Source organism: Miscanthus floridulus, chromosome 14 (assembly GCF_019320115.1).
Source record: "Miscanthus floridulus cultivar M001 chromosome 14, ASM1932011v1, whole genome shotgun sequence".
NCBI classification, from domain to species: domain Eukaryota; kingdom Viridiplantae; phylum Streptophyta; class Magnoliopsida; order Poales; family Poaceae; genus Miscanthus; species Miscanthus floridulus.
The window spans coordinates 90,643,603-90,660,385 of NC_089593.1; the positions used below are offsets into that span (position 1 = coordinate 90,643,603).

General features: G+C 45.7%; 2 pseudogenes; both read right to left on the reverse strand.

Moving 5' to 3' along the window:
• Positions 1-2,999: 2,999 nt before the first annotated feature.
• Positions 3,000-5,351, reverse strand: LOC136504837 (cell number regulator 13-like; annotated as a pseudogene).
• A 339-nt stretch (positions 5,352-5,690) lies between these two features.
• LOC136505090 (cysteine-rich receptor-like protein kinase 25) lies at positions 5,691-10,054 on the reverse strand (annotated as a pseudogene).
• Positions 10,055-16,783: the final 6,729 nt, after the last annotated feature.

The following is a 16,783-nucleotide window of genomic DNA, read 5'->3' on the forward strand; positions in this document are numbered from 1 at the left end:
GCATATACATATGCATGTGCGTATATGCCACTAACCCTAACGTAGCCTACACCCTCCTGTGTGTGTATATAAATGTACATACATGTACCTAACTAACCAAGCCTCTCATGTATACCAATACGTATACATGAACCCATCTAAATAACCTCGCTAAACCTCGGTGGACCTATAGGAGGCAGACAAGTCGTTCATGATGACTTGGTCAGACTTTCTCTTCAGGTTCACATAATAGTGAAACCTAATAATGTGGTCTAGTTTTCCATCAGACGACCACCCCACCTCAACTTAACCTATAGAAAGCCACGTCTTATTGGATGAAATCCCTTCATCCAATCCTTACTTCAAATTGACATGATAATGATAACTTAGACATAAAAACCCACCAACCAAATAAGGCAAACACATCTAGGACCGACCCCCTTGAATGATTGTGACTGCTTGTATGTGTTACTTGAAATGTCCTTTATTTGCCAATGCTAGACAACGTAGATAGAGGACAATGGGATCCCGAAGCACAGTCATAGGCATAAGAAGAATCGGACCTTGGAATATGGATGTACTCGCCAGCGAGCGGAGGCAAGTCCTAACACCCACCTACCCTATCCCCTCCACATAATCCACCATCTCTAAAACCACTTCCCTTCCTATCTCTCCACCATCACCGCAATTCACCATCTCCACCATACAACCTACTCCCTCCCACTTTCCATTAATTACCTAATAAACACAATTTATATTATTATTATTAATGTTGCTAAGTGGATCACTGTTGTGAGCATATACGATATATGATGAGCACTTGAGGAATAATATGAACTTTATGACATGGGCTAAGAACATGAATCGTGATGATAATTGAACTGGTAAACTAAAACCTATTTTCGATGGGAGTGAGTAGGGGTATTTCCACGTGGTGTGGATTACCTTTGGCAGGTTCGCCTAGTGAGGGTTCCTGTTGGGAGATACTCGCTTCGGTCATATAAGGATTGGTTGATTTGCCATCTCGCCTAGCCAGATGTCTCATACAGCCACATGTCCATATGGGTAGACTTGATCCCACACCCCGTTAGATAGAAGTATAATTTCTACTAGGAGGCCGGTGTTGTCAGCGGAATATCAGGAGCAGATCCGGTTGCTAAGTGATCTTCCATGGTCCGGTTGGCGTGGTTGCTAAGTGATCCTCCACGTTAAGCCCCTTGATTTAGCCGAGTTCGAGCCCTTTTATTGATCGGATGATGTGGTATCATTCGGGTTATTGAAATGGATGATGTTGTATCATCCGAATTATTGATATGGATGATGTGGTATCATCCGAAGTTTTTTCAACCCCTGAGAAGCCATGGTAGAATTATATGGACATCTAAGGTTGCGTACTATCGGGTACGGGGTCTCGTTAGGCCTATCTAAGCCATGACGATGGTGTCGGACGGTGCCTATCTTGTGGGGAAATTTGTACAACCTGTGCAGAGTGTATTGAATCTATTCGAATAGCCACGTCCTTGGAATGGGCAATCGCTGGGATGAGGTCACAAATGATTAGATGTTTTATAAAAGGAAATTGTGATAATCTGGTAAGTTGGAACCTATCAACCTGGTAAATACAACAAACCCCGAAAACTGGTGAGAAGGGTTAATACTCTCCTAGGGCCCAAACTTCTAAATTTACTTATAACTCTACTCCTAACATATACCACTCCACCACCACATAAACCACCTCCACCACTATAAACCACCACCACATATAGCCTCCTCCATCCACTCCACCTTACCCCAAAGTTAGGGCTTGCTGAGTACTTTATGTACTCAATCCTCCCTATTCTATGTTTTTTTATGAAGTAAGCTACATGAGTATATACGAGGATGGAATTATCCAAGCTACGCAAGAAATAGGACAATAGAAGTGCACGTGAAGACGGAGCCGTACGACTACGCCAAAGGAACTACGCTAGGATCAAGTCTAGGATTTACGTCTACACTCCAAGTTGCCCGTAGGAATGAAGCCACGATGACTTAGGACCGATGTGTTAGAACTCTGATATATATATCAAGGCCTATGGCCCAGCTATGTAAATATGAATTTTGTAATGTGTTTTCCCCGCTAGCAATAAAAGTATGGGTTTTTTTTATATCAATCTTGTTCAAATTGTGCGTATCAGCCACTGATCCAGGGACTGATACATAATGCACAAAAGGACCCTAAAATAGGGGCCCGACACGTGGTTTGGGGCGGACCAGGGAGAGGAGGCTCAACGGTGTCGAGGCGCGGCGGTGGCACGGCCGCCAGAGTCGTGGAGGCATGAGAACTGGGAAGAGGAAGAACAAAAGAGAAGAGGAGACATGCGGTCTGGTAGTGACGTGAGAGAGAGGATAAGTGGACATAGAAGGAGAAGAAAAGAAAAAAGAAAAGAAAAAGAAGAAAATAAAGATATTATGGTCATTTCATCCTTTTTAACAATTAAAAGAAGTTGTTTTATCAGAGAAGCTAGAGCTGTTTTATGTGAAGTTGGAGCTATACCGAACATGTCTAGACGACCGGGCGGTGGATTGTGGGCCCAAGAACAGGAGGAAGGAGCACTTTTGGATGCCCAACCAACTGGCTTAGTTGGGCTGGCCTAGCGAACAAAGGCGCTGGCGATCGTGGCTTGTGGGCACGTGGAGCGCGTGAGCTGCCTAGTAGGCAGTGGCTATTACCCGGGTTCAAAAAACAAGACAGAGTCCTCTCAAAAATAAAAAAAAAAATAAAAAGATAGAGACCTACGCCTCCTCATCTGCCCCCCAACTGGACAGCACAAGTTCTGCAGTCTACAGAATTACCGGAGATGTCCTCCGTCACCGATGGCTGGTGTAGGGTGTAGTTACTCTTTGTTAAGTTGCTATGGAGCAGTTTATGCTTTTGTGTTTTAACTTTAATTCAACCATGCATTGCTATCCTTATGCGAAGAAAACATTCATTGCTATGCAGTAATCAAGAATGTCAGAAAACTGGACAAAATGCGATTCCAACGCAGAATGTGTCAAACCCTGGAATTTCTTTATAGCTTATCAAGAACAAAATGCTCTGTACTGTACAAGTTGCACCTTCAGAGATGCAGCACGCGTGGATATTATTGACAGATGACAGACATCAAGCATGACTGCCTGTGGTCTACAGCGCCGGTGAGGAACGAAACAAAAAGAATTTGATAAGTGTACAGGTTTTGAAGATTTTGAGACTCAGATACTAGTACATCAGCAGGTAATCGCGATAGCAACGTAAAAATGGCATCAAGACGTGTCTGACATCTTGACTATTGCTATCTCTGCTATGGAGGCTTGGGTCGGAACACGCAGTTCGTCTCTCTTTTTCACGTTTTCATGGTTCAGTTCTTCTCGTGTGGACTGAAGAGGAAAGAAAGATATGTATTGACAGCAGCTGACACTTCAAGATGACAACTGATCCTTAATGTCGCTCTTCCAGACGACGCATTTCATCTGGGTTTTGCTCTTCCAGTAGCAACCCATTTGGGTTTTGCTCTGTCTCAGAAAATCTGAAGTGACAGGGAATGAGGGAAAGACACTGAATGCGAAGATGAGATTATTGCAGACTGACAACATACTGAATTGAGTTTGTTAAATTTGGAACCTGAAAGAATGTGAAGTAAGTGTCACGGGGGCATGCCATATATGGTCCTATTCGTCCATCCTCACCTGTTGAAGGCTCAAGGGCTGGACCGATTGCGCCGGCATCAGTGCCTGCGACCCTGGAACTTTGCACTCCTGATGAACCAAAAGGTAAGCTATGTATGCAAACAGATTATCAGAAGACTCGAGCAGTAAATCAGTGCCCGAGAGTTGGTCAGGTAGTAACTCTGAATGTGTTCATCTCATGAGGAAAAGAAAATTCAACATACCTATTTCGCACACATGAATTTTTTTTTTCACCTGAATTCAACAGATAGTAATCCGAAAAAGAGGACCGACAATTGCATACTAGCTAGCTGTTCCCAATGAAAAGAAGGTGCTAGCTAGATCGTTGTTAACATGTTCATAACATGAGAAATAGAGTTAAGGCAGTAACGCATTTCCAACCCTGCGGTGACACATGAAAAATTCCTAGATACACACATCAGGAAACATTAGCAGAGGAGGTGCATGCAAACCGTGTGTGTAGGGTACTATACCATATACCAAGGCATACTCCCTGAACAATCACTAAGCAGCATCCATCGCACGAGAGAAACAGGAACGGCACAATACATGGTCGTACCATAGGTGCCTGTACAAACAACAGATGGCAACAAAACGTAAGCTCTCCACAAAAGAAGAAAAAATTGTAAAACTGAGCATGCACAGTCCAGAATTAAATTCTATGGAACATTCAGATCGATCTCAATCTCTCACTGTCAGTGTCAGAATAACGATAGAATTCCAAAGATCCTGTACGTACACAGATCTGTTGTACCAGAAATCCATGTTCTGATTTGAGTCCTAAGAATTATGCTATTACCATGTCCCTTACAATAGCGTATGTACAAGTACAAAAACATGGTAAAAGGACTTGACTTGAGGACCTATTTGGAAGGTGGAAATTAAGTCCATGAGAAATTTGCAGGGATTTGGCACTGAGACAGTTTAGTTTAATCCACTCAAGAATCAGGAAAATTTTGACATGCTCCAAACAGTGCTAGAGCTTGTTTGTTTGTTTGTTTCTGGCTTTCTGCTAAATATCATAACAGAAGCGACTAGTAGAGAAGAGAACTAGCAGTTGTGAACAGGTGGCTGTACCTCTTGGAAAGAAGTGTCATGAGAGGCCTGCTTGTTGTTACTGAGATGCCTCACCCAGTTCAGCGTGGCATCGACGTAGCTGACAAGGGGGAAGAGCTGGAGGTAGAAGCCGATCTCACCCTGCACCTCGCGGAGCTCGTCGGCGTGGCGCGCCCCCATGAAGCACCGGTACGCGTACCCGCGGCGCTGGCAGGAGCGCACGAGCAGGTACGCCCGCCGGAGCGTCTCCTCCAGCGCCTCCACGGGGCTCCGCGTCTCCGGGTGGTCCATCAACTGCGTGTCGTGGAGCCGCCGCAGCAGGCCGCCGATCATCTCGACACGGCGGGCCAGCTGCTGGCAGACGGCGCGGTTCCGCCGCACCATCTGTGCTGCCTCTGCGATCATGGTGATGAGGCTGAACGCGTCCACGCCCACCAGCTGCGCCACCGTCGCGACCTGCCCGACCAGAGCCATCTTCGTTCTTGGCCTTGGTTTGCTTTGGACCTCTGGTGGTAGGAGTGAATGGGGAAGATGGAGAGGAAGACTGGAAGAGGGTGGTGTTGAGTGAGAGCATAAAAAGGCGGCCAAGATCTAGTAGAGTCAAAAAGAGAGAACGCCGTGCCCATGCCATTATAAAAATGTTTATTTTTTAAACTGTGATGCTGACATGTTTGAACAAAAGCGAAGAGATGGCGCCAAAACGTGGAGGCCGGGTTTCCAGGAAGCTTGTACACAGCATCAATTATATGAGAAAAATGGCGCTAAACGTGGTGGAGGCTGGAGTCAAACTCTGAAAGATTCCAGGTTGGACTCATCATTTGGCTGCTTCCTCATCGGTCTTCAGTCTTTGCCGCACAGTCTACATCAACGCCAGCCTGCCTCAACCTGATTTGTTCAGCAGGGACGGGTGCCTGCTGGGTGGTCATTATTGTGACAATTTCAACATGCCCATGGAGTCAGTCACTTCATCTCGAGCTAGACCAAATTAACAATAGCATGGAGTAATTAGCATTCCAGCGAAGCATAATTTAGCCACAGCGCTGAAGTAAGGTGCCTTCTATGAAGCTCCCCATCGTCCTCTCAGCTCAATTATTCAGCAGGATTTCCCAAGTGCAGATCACCTAAGCGTTAATACTTCCCAGGTGCAACGAGAAGCCATGAGGGACCTCTCACCAGTCACGAGCTCTCACTCAACTCACCACTCTGTGCGTGCTCTGACCAACTTGCCAAATATTTTACTGTGACTAGTCTCTGTGATGTTTAGACAATCATGATAACGTACATATTATCTCCATACAAAGCCTACGAGTAAAAAACATTAGTTGGAGACTTGCAGTATAGCTCATTAGTTTACACTTTCAGCATTGCAACTATCCCTCTGTGGCTCTTCCAAAGCTACAACCAGATTTAGTATTTCCAATACACTGGCCTGTTATTTACCATGTGCCCTCTGCGCCACTTTGATGCTGCCAAGCATGGTGACAACTTCTGACATGGTAGGCCGATGGTTCGCAAGATGTTGAATGCATAACTGCGCCACCCTCACACATTCCATAATCTGAGCCCCTTCATGCTCGTTCACGCGCAACAAGCTTGAGCAGCACCTTTCGGTTGTACTTGTGCGCCTGAAGAAAATAGTGGAATCCCATATTGTTAGCATTAGTAGCTTTGGATTAAAAGAAAATTATTCCTCAATGACATATAATGAAAGTCATATCCATAAAACAAAATGGACAAATAGGAGGTTATGCAGCTGGGAGGGAGGGGGACTACCAACTATTACAACCCTGAGCACAGAAACAATACTACATGCCAAAAAATTCTCAGTCATGGTCCATCATAGTTCTTATACACAAGAAATCTCGTGGTCTAGAAAAAAGGACTACATCAAATTCATCTAGCTAGATGTACAATCTAGCACGTCTAATTGCACAAAAAGGGTTCACCATTTATTATTAACACAGTGCTGCAAATTAAGATTATATTGCAGACAAGCCTGTTTAAATTATAAAACAAATACTTACATAAGCAGGGGTGGTAGCTTACGAGTGCCTTCTGCCTTCATATAAGACTGGGTCAGCCTTCCACTTATTATCTCAAAAAGTACTATACCAAAGCCATATACATCTGCTTTCTCCGAGATGTTTCCAGTAGCAACATATTCAGGATCTGCATAGCCACTAATGATGGAGAGGATTATCATGCCCATGCGCGTGCTAAACACTTGAAACTAAAAAAATAGGAAGGTTGATTTTATAACTTGATTTCTGTATTGGACGAGCTCTTACTATGTGCCCACAACAGTCACCTCTGCAGTCGTATTTGGAGCCAACATTAATGCCAGACCAAAATCGGTAATCTTAGCATTCATTTCATGGTCCAGCAAGATGTTGCTTGCTTTTATGTCCCTGTGGACAATGCACATCTGAGAATGCCCATGTAGAAAAGCAAGACCATCTGCTATCGCTTTGATTATTTCAAGACGTTTGGACCAATTTATCAACTCCCTTTTTGTTTCATCTACAAAAACATCAATGCATTTGTTGCAGAAATATTTGAGCAGTATTTGCTGAACAATGAACAGAAAAGATGAAAGAGGCATTAAGTTAACAAAAAACTTGCCAGCAATGATAGATGCCAAGCATTTATTTGGCATATATTCATAGACAAGTATGTTTTCTTCTCCTTGAACACAATACCCAAGTAGATCAATTATGCTCTTGTGTCGAAGATTGGGAATAGTATCAATTTCAGTTCTGAACCCATATCCACCTTGAAATGAAGATGTATCAAGTCTTTTGATGGCAACGTGAAGACCATTAGTAAGATTGCCCTATGAAGATTGAGTGTCAGTGTTAAAGAACATATCCTAAGATGTATGAAGGAGCTTAAAGAAATTTCCAGGTGTCACTGACATCCTTCCCCAGACCGCGCACAGAGCGGGAGCTCTCTGCACTGGGTACACCCACCTAATACAAATTGCTGGTGAAAGTGACTGTTAGCACAATGGCGCAAATCCTTTGGTTTAACCCTTAAACACCAAGCAATGTACTATGCTTAATGCTTGAGTAGCCCATCCCAAGTGGAGAATGCATTTAGAGATGTTTTTGGTCCAGGTGCTATACTTAAGCAGTTCAAGAACTTAAATCATACTATAGGTTGACTCGAAGAAAAAATTACCTTGTAAACATAACCAAATCCACCATTTCCAACCAAATTTTTCTCTGAAAAGTTGTCTGTCGCAGCCAAAATATGAGAAAAAGTAAAACATGATAACTCTGCTCCTTTTGTACCACCAATGAGATTTACTAATCCTCCCATTTTCATGACTTGGCCTAATTCAAAGGAAATCCAACTTTGTCAATGAGTATAGTATATACTTGTCTGAAAAAGTTTTAAAAAATATGTATGGGACAGCTAGAATCCACATAGTCAGAAATGACTGCTACAGTACGAACAAACAAGAGCAATGACTCAAAGTTTCTCTGTCTTGTAAATCACATGCGCATATTTAATGGATTCATAGTGAACAATCAAAGAACTCATTATGTCGATGCAATTTCATTAACTTCATTTTTTTTTCTTTTAACAAAATTTAACAGGGTGAGAATTGGGAAAAATCAGTTATTTGTTCATGCCCTTGGGGATAATTCATGCAGTGATTATCTATAGAACATTATTCTATATTATACCTTTCTATTGAAAAGAAAGGCATCTATATATAACAAATATTATTATATTTATTTTTCATATGTTGATGCGAGTTAGTATTCCTAAATTACATAGATGTACATGTACTTCGTAATATGGAAAATTACCCTAGTAACTCCCAATGGGTATCAGGATGAGCATAATACTGCAAATTTGGTAGCTACTTGACAATATTGCATAACTGTCTAGCAAGTGCATAGCATACCTTCCGTTTGATCTTTGTCAAGTTTTAGAGGAGGATGACTTCCTAGATTTTCGAATTTAGTTGCCTTGATGGCCTCTGATCTGAGCCTGATATACATGGGCATATATTAAACACTATAAGCTATATAACAGAAACTCCAGATTTTGGCTGTTAAAAAGCCATTTCCATTTGTGTTTGTGGGTACAGTGGATGAGGTCACAATTTTCTTTATCACAATGGCACATAATAACTAAACTAGTACCACACATGGTGACCATGTTGTTACAAGAGTTTGAATGACCTAAGCATCAGCACCTGAATTTTACACTGGGCTACAGTCCTTGGTTTATAGTTTGAAGACATGTCTGGTGTTGGAGTAATAATGCTTAGTGCATAATTCAGTCTACCCTCTAAATATATTCTGGCAAATGAAAGACGTTTGCAATGTTTGAATGCAGAAGTGAAAGGCAGTCCATAACTTTGACATGAGAAAAAGGATATCATACCTATCATCATGTTCCACATGATGTGCTGCATGTAACTCATCTGTACTTTCCTTGATGATGTAAAAAGAAAAGATGGCAGATTAGAACCCTATGTGCATATATTATGAAAATAATTAGCAAATAAAACAACCTTCCATCGACATTTTGAATCTTAACTTTAGTATGACACAGGGTAAATAGAAATTATACGTACATGTTTCCCTTGACATAATATGTAACTATTGTACAATGCTGCTTATATGAGTTTCTTTGAATTAGATTTTTATTACAACCTCCACAGGCTTCAGCGGTTGCATGATCTTGAGCCTTGGGTTGTGTATTATCCTAATTTCAGTAGGCTAGCATCTAACTAACACAATCAGCAAGAAACCAAAAAATAAAAACACAAAAAAGGTGAAGTTTGCATTTAGAAACAGATTTCAGCATGCCATTGGCTATAAAAATCTGGTATTTTTTTCTTTAGGAAAAAAACTAGTCTTTCAGAAACACAACAATGTCTTACAAACTTGACATGACAAAATACATACCCTTGTGCACAAAGGACAAGCTCTGCCCACAAGCCGCTCCCAAGTACGGGTGTTGTCGACAAAGCTGACAAGGGGGAAAAGTTGGAGGTAGAAGGTGATCTCATTCTGCACCTCGCGAAGCCAATCAGCCTGCTTCCCTCCCATACAGAAGCTGTGTAGGTAGCTACTTTCGCGACAGGATGTGACGAGAACGTAGGCGTGCCGTCTCCTCCAGCTGCTCCACTGGGTTCCTCGCCTCCATGTGCTGCATCAGCTGTGTCCTTTCGAGCTGCTGCAGAAGGTCCCCAATCATCCTTGCACGGCGTGCCAGCAGCTGGCAGGTCTCCCAGTTCCTCTTAACCGTCTTTGCAGCCTCCACCAGCGACGGAGGCAGCGGTGGGGCTGGGGGGCTCTAGCCCCCCCTACCGATCCTGGGCACGTGGAGCCCCCCTAAGTCCTCACTTGAAATTTAATGCATATATGTATTAGGTAGGAGGGGTTAAGGTTAAGAGAAGATAAAAAAGCCTCTATTCTTTTGTTCAGCCCCTCCTAAATTTTTTTCTGGCTTCGTCCCTGGCCTCCACGATCATGGAGATGAGCCCATAGGCATCGACCCCAGCAAGCTGCGCGATGCTTGCCACCTGACCCACGCCACTCCAGAGTGCCATGCTCTTTGGGATTGCTTTCCTCGCAGATTTACCTTTGAGACCCCAGAAGAAGAAGATCAAGCTTGTTGAAATGAAGCCAAAGTACCTGGGAGCTAAATTTTCTCAAAAGATAAGTTGAGCTACTGACTTTGACCGTGAACAGAAAGCGAGCAGTTCAGAAAACACGGTCTTCCACCAGTGACCCAGTCGCCATGCACTGAAAGTTCCACAGATGTGGTTTCACATGTCTACATCCCAGCTGTTGACTTGCACGAGTGGTATCAAATTCGGTTGAAAGCAGACTGAACCAGAGGAAAGCAAAACTGGCAGGGCTCTCTTGTCCATGAAACATCTGGCACTCTGGCAGGTTGTCGAATTTCCACAAACGTGTGGGGCTCACTACAATGTCCCAGCAGGCCAGCACTGTCTCAAGGAACAGTGACTTCTTCTTGCGGAATTTACACAAGCACCTGCCGACCTGCGCTGCAGAGCCATTCCATCGACAGACACAGTGATACCAGCAGACTGCCAATCCAATTTGACGTCACTTGCAGTGCACTGCGCACCATGCTAAACAGCCGGACAAGAGGCTCACCGTGCTGATGGGGTGGCGAGATGGGGACGCCGCCTTCGTTCTGGCCCTTCCGGAGGTTAACGCTGGAAGCGGCATTTTCTCAAACATCTACCACGCGCCTGCCTTTCCGCCGGCACAGCGCTGGGGGCACAGACCATAAGAGCACCCCGCCGAAATCCAGTCCAGGCATTCTCACCTCTCCCTCAACAAGGTTTTTTGAGGGTTCATGGCGTCTCCGTGACGATACCTCGCGCTCTGCCATTTCCGGCAGCAGCTGCGCTACCTTGTTCGCTTTCTCCTTTTCGTCCCGGCTCCGGGCGGCGACTTGGCAGTGGCAGACATAACAGCGCGTGAGCCATGGCCTTGCTGCAGTGGCGCGGCCAGTATTTCTGGAGAGAGGAGCGAAGTAGGCGGCGATTCAGCGGCGCCGGCGGCCGTCGGAGCTGTGGCGAGCGAGCGGCAAGCATGATTGGCTGGAAATTGGAATGGGCCCACCACATTCCACAACCACCGTCAACCGATTTTGACGGGAAGGAAGGTCAGAAATAAAGAAATACTATTTAATGTAGTAATAAAGAAATAATAAAAAATGAAAAAAACTAAATTTTGTCATTTCAATGTGTCAAATTATATAGGCAAAAAATACCAGTTTTACAAAATGGTATACTAAGACCATGTTCGCTTATCTTATAATCCGTCTTTTTCGGCTGGAATATTGTTTTTCTCTCACAGCAAATCAACCGGAACCGTGTTTCAACTTATTTTTTCAGCGAAACGAACGGGGCCTAAATATTTAATTTTGTCCATTCAAAGCACGAGATTTAAACCATCCACGGTAACTCACATGTGGATGGACTACATTATTCTCTTTTTCAATAAACGAAAATTGATACTTTTCATACCGCCATTTGAAAAAAAATCATACTTTAGTCATTTGGTCATGAGAATATAGTTTTGCACGTTGAAATGGGAAATTTTAGTTTTTATGTTTTTCTAAAATTGCGTAATGCAAGTTTTCAAACGGAAAACTTTGATTTTGATCAGTTGAAATGTCCCATATGTATGTTTTTGTGACGTTTCAGTTTGGTATCAGACGATGCTCTTGCGTATGGGCCTGAGCCCTGAGCCACGCGCTCAACCTAATCTGATGGCTGCTACTCTCTCTGTCTCAAAATAAGTCCGTCTCAAAATAAGTGTACATGTCACACTTTAACGAGTCAATTAATCACTAGATTTATAGAAAATAGTATCAATATTTGTATTTCTAAATATGTTTATAATAAAAATATATGGTGTGATTAGTTTAATGATGAATAATCTCTCCGTCTCCAAATAAATCAATTCCTAGAATCCGTGCAAGTCAAAGTATCTTAAGTTTGACTAACTTTATAGGAAAGAGTAACAATATCTATGACATAAAATGAGTACATTATGAAAATATATCCTATGGTATATCTAATGATACTAATTTGATATCATAAATCTTGATGCTTGTTTTTTCTAAAAATTCGGTTAAAGTTTAAAATTTTTAACTTAAGACAACTATAGAAATCTATTTATTCAGGGATAGAGAAAATATTTAGTATCATAAATAGTAGTATATTTTTATATATATTTAGTCAAAATTAGAATTAACTGACTCCTCAAAGTGCAGAATGTGCACTTAGGACGATAGTGGCTTGCAGGAACGTCCTCTTCGCCATGTGACATTTATCAGTGCTCTGCCAAGCCTCGTTCATCTGTTGATCTATAATTTTTCTATGCAATATTATAATTGTAAGATTAGGTAAACAACTAAATATTAATGACGATATACTTTATTTTCGTACTCAATTTTTAAAAATGTTGATTAGGTTTTTCATTGAAATATTTATTTTTTAATATTTTTCACAGTAGTACTAAAATAATATTAGCCATATATTCGTTTAAATATTATGTATTGTTTGGTTCAGCCTTTTTAGCCCGTCATCGCTTCACGTCGTCAACGGATAGCTTTTCTTTGCGTTTGGCTTTCCTAATACATAATGAATCACCCAGTGAACAGGTATCGGCCTATACAATCTTGATCCTGCTCCTAACCCGGTGTTATCCGATTCCGCTATACTCTTCTTAAAGCCTTATTTAGATGCCCATGTATTGACCTCCGTCTATATGTGCTGGAGTGGTTTAGCGTGGACTAACGTTAATACCTATGTATCCAAACAAGCCCATGGATTCCGCAACTTTAGCTCCTCACAACTTGACGAGATGCAGACTTGCGAGCGCGCAAGATAGAGCATGGAGCACCAAGAACCATAGAAGATCACAGCACCAACAGGAGCAGGGAAGGAGTCCGAGTTGGAGCGCCGCCGGCCGAGCCCGCCTTAAAAACCTCGCTGTGGCTGCCCACATAAGGACGCTGCTCCTAGCGGAGGACCACCACGACAAAGATGCGATCGGGACATCCCGTCCCCTTGCCGAGCCGCCGGCACGAGTAGCAGAATAGCGCAGAGGAAGGAGCACATGAGGAGTGGCGGCGGCGGCGGCGGCGACGCGACGTGGGGTCCTGACGTCCTGCAGCCTATTGAATTCAGGAGTCGTGTTCTAGGGTACGAGAAAGAATAGCAACTTCATAGCCAATGCCCATTGACGGAGCGAGCGAGTGTCATGCAGTGCAGCATGGCCAGTGAGAACGAGGCGGCGAGACCCTCTTTAATCCATGGCAACGGCACAGTGTAGCCCGTTTCTTCAGCAGTAAATGAAAATCGTTCCCAAAGCAAACCAAACAAATTGTGACATCAGTTCCCCTCTAACAGATAGCACTGATAGCTGATTACACTCTCGTTAATTAACGTTTCTAGTGCCGAACCAAACAACACCTTAGTTTTACATACATGTTACAACAATATATGTTAATCATGAATGCAAGCTGACATGGCTATATCTATTGTGTGAGCAAATCGTCCAATCACCTGTATCCACAAATCAACATGTTAGCTAACTCATAGGAAGCCGCTGGATGGTGCATTGCTTGGAGCTTTATTCTTCTTAACCATGTGTTATCCGATTCCGCTATATTCTTCTTAAAGCTTTATTTAGATGCTCATATATTGACCTCAATCCATGTGTGCTGGAGTGGTTTGGTGTGGTCTGACGTCAATACCTAGGTATCCAAACAAGCCCATGGATTCCGCGACTTTAGCTCCTCACACCTTGACGAGACGCAGAGTTGCGAGCGCACAAGATAGAGCATGGAGCACCAAGAACCATAGAAGATCACAGCACCAACAGGAGCAGGGAAGGAGTCCGAGTTGGAGCGCCGCCGGCCGAGCCCGCCTTAAAAACCTCGCTGTGGCTGCCCACATAAGGATGCTGCTCCTAGCGGAGGACCATCACGACAAAGATGCGATCGGGACATCCCGTCCCCTTGCCGAGCCGCCGGCACGTAGCAGAATAGCGCAGAGGAAGGAGCACATGAGGAGTGGCGGCGGCGGCGGCGGCGACGCGACGTGGGGTCCTGACATCCTGCTGTTAGAAACAACAGTGCCTTTGAATCGTAGATCGGGATAAGCATCTTACTTAGGGTTCCTCTAGTTCGCCCTGGCGTAGTTGCACCGCAGCCTCGTGGACAACGGTGTCGAGGGAGCTCGGCGCGGTGGTGTCCAGCGTGGTGGAGACGATATCCAGTGACGATGCAGAGGCGACGGCGGAGTTGGTGGGCTTCCTGTAACAACCCAAAAATCCACACACAAAAAATCCCAACTACAAATTTTTTTTCTTCAAAACCATATGTGATGATGAGTGACATTTGTAGGAGCTAACCCTAAGTGTTGCATTAGTCGTAATCCAACTAAACAAACTCATAAGCATAGCATATCACTTGTTGTATATGTGTGTGTTTAAAATCCCTAACGCATACATTCTTGCATGCATTTTAATTCTAAACAAGCGAGTTGCCTTTTATTGATCTTCTGTTGTGCAAATAAAAGTGACTACTTATAATTAATTTATTATGCAATAAATTAATCACCTAAGTACCACCTAAGTATGTGGGCCCCACCAACCAGCCCTAAGCTCCACCCTTAATCAAGGTGCACACTAGTACATGAAACTAAATAAATCAAACCCTAACCAAATTGGCAACAAATAAAAGAGAAAGGAAAACGAAATAGAAAAAGAAAGGAAATGGAAGAGGAAAATGGAAAAGCCATCTGGCCCAGCTTGTGGCCTGTCCATCTTCTTGGCCCAGCTCGCCAACGGCAATAGCAGCCCAACAACCGCGAACCAGCTTGCGCCCTCCTCTGCTGGCCCACGCGCAGCCGCAAGCAGGCCTGGCCCGACCGCGCGCGGCCCACGCAGCCAGCCCGCACGCCACCACGCCATCGTCTTTCCTTGTTTTGCTGACGGATGGACCCCCGATGTCATCCCCCTCCTTGGTCCCCTCCTCTGCATCTAGAAAACAGAGCACAGGTGCCGTGGGGGGAAAATCCGATGCCGCCTCGGCCCCTCTCCGCCGTCTGTGCCCTCACAACCGACCGCGAGGCCCCGTTGGATGGGTGCCACGTAGGCACCAGCTGCCCGACAGGGTCATGCACGGTGCGTGACCACTGCCGCGCGAACCAGCTCGCCATGGCCATGCCATGCACCTGCCCCCTCCCTGTCCTCCGCCTTTTTGACCAAGGAGCGCGAAATCGGTTTCGCCATCGCACCCGCGGCCGCGTCGCGACCCTGAAGCCCTAGCCTCGACGCGATCATAGCCCTCCGCGCGCCCCTTGGCCATCCCCAGCCGCTCGTTCCATGCCATGGCCGAGCTTCGGCTATAAAAACCAAGCCCTAGAGCCCTAGCGCGTTCCCAAGCCCCGCCGCCACCTTGTGGCCATCCACTGCACACCCGAGCCAAGAGAGAGAGAGGGGAAAAAGAAAAGGAAGAAGAGGAAGAAGAAGGAGCGCCGAAGCCGCCCGACGTCGCCAGTGTCGCCGGAGCGGAGGACGTCGCCCCGATCAACCACGTCGACGCTACTGCTCGGCACGACACGGCATCGTCTCGACACGGCCACGACCCGCCACTGCACCGCCATCCTTTCGCCTTCGACACCGACGGTGAGCCCACGCACCGCCCTCTGCTCACCATCACCATGTGCACCATGGCCGCCGACGTGATCTCCCCACCTGGGAGGCCCAACGTCCACACCTTTCGCCGCCTCGGAGCATGGCACACTCACGCACATGTCCACGATCACACATACCACCTTGACAAGCCCCGAAGGACCGGGCACATCGGAGCTCTGTACGCGCACCGAGCACGCTCGCCATGGCTGGAGCACGACCATGGCGGAGCCGTTCTATCCGATATGAGCCAGTAGAGGTAGGATGGATCCCACCTATGGCCTCGACCCACCATGGAGCACGTTCCGCGCTGGCCTTGGTGGAGAAGGACACCCGGGGAACCGACGCTGTGTCCACCTTGCCGGAGCTCCATCGTGCGCCTCTGCCGTGGTGGACTCCGCTGTGCCCCTTGGGTCACCACCGGTGTGTCCTTCGGCTCCTGGGTGACACCAATCGGAGGAATTGAGCCCCCTTTTTTCCCAGCTATGCCCGCGTCGCCCTATCGCCGCGCCACCACCGGACCGCCCTATCCCCAACGCCGGCTGCCAGAGATCCCAATTCCTTCCCTTGCGCTCACCTGTGGACTCGCCTTGATCTTGAGAAGCCGTAGAACACCTAGACCGCCCCGCCGGCGCCCCGTAGCGCTCCTGCATGCCGCGCCGTCGTCACCGTGCAGCCGTGGACGTCGTAGTGTCCCTACCGGCCACATGGGGACCCGAAGCCCCGCCTTGAGCCCCTGGATGCCCTCGCCGTGCCCCCACGGATCCGTAGAGGCCCTTATCCACCCAGCCGAGCCACCAGGGAGCCCCCACGCACGACCTCACCGC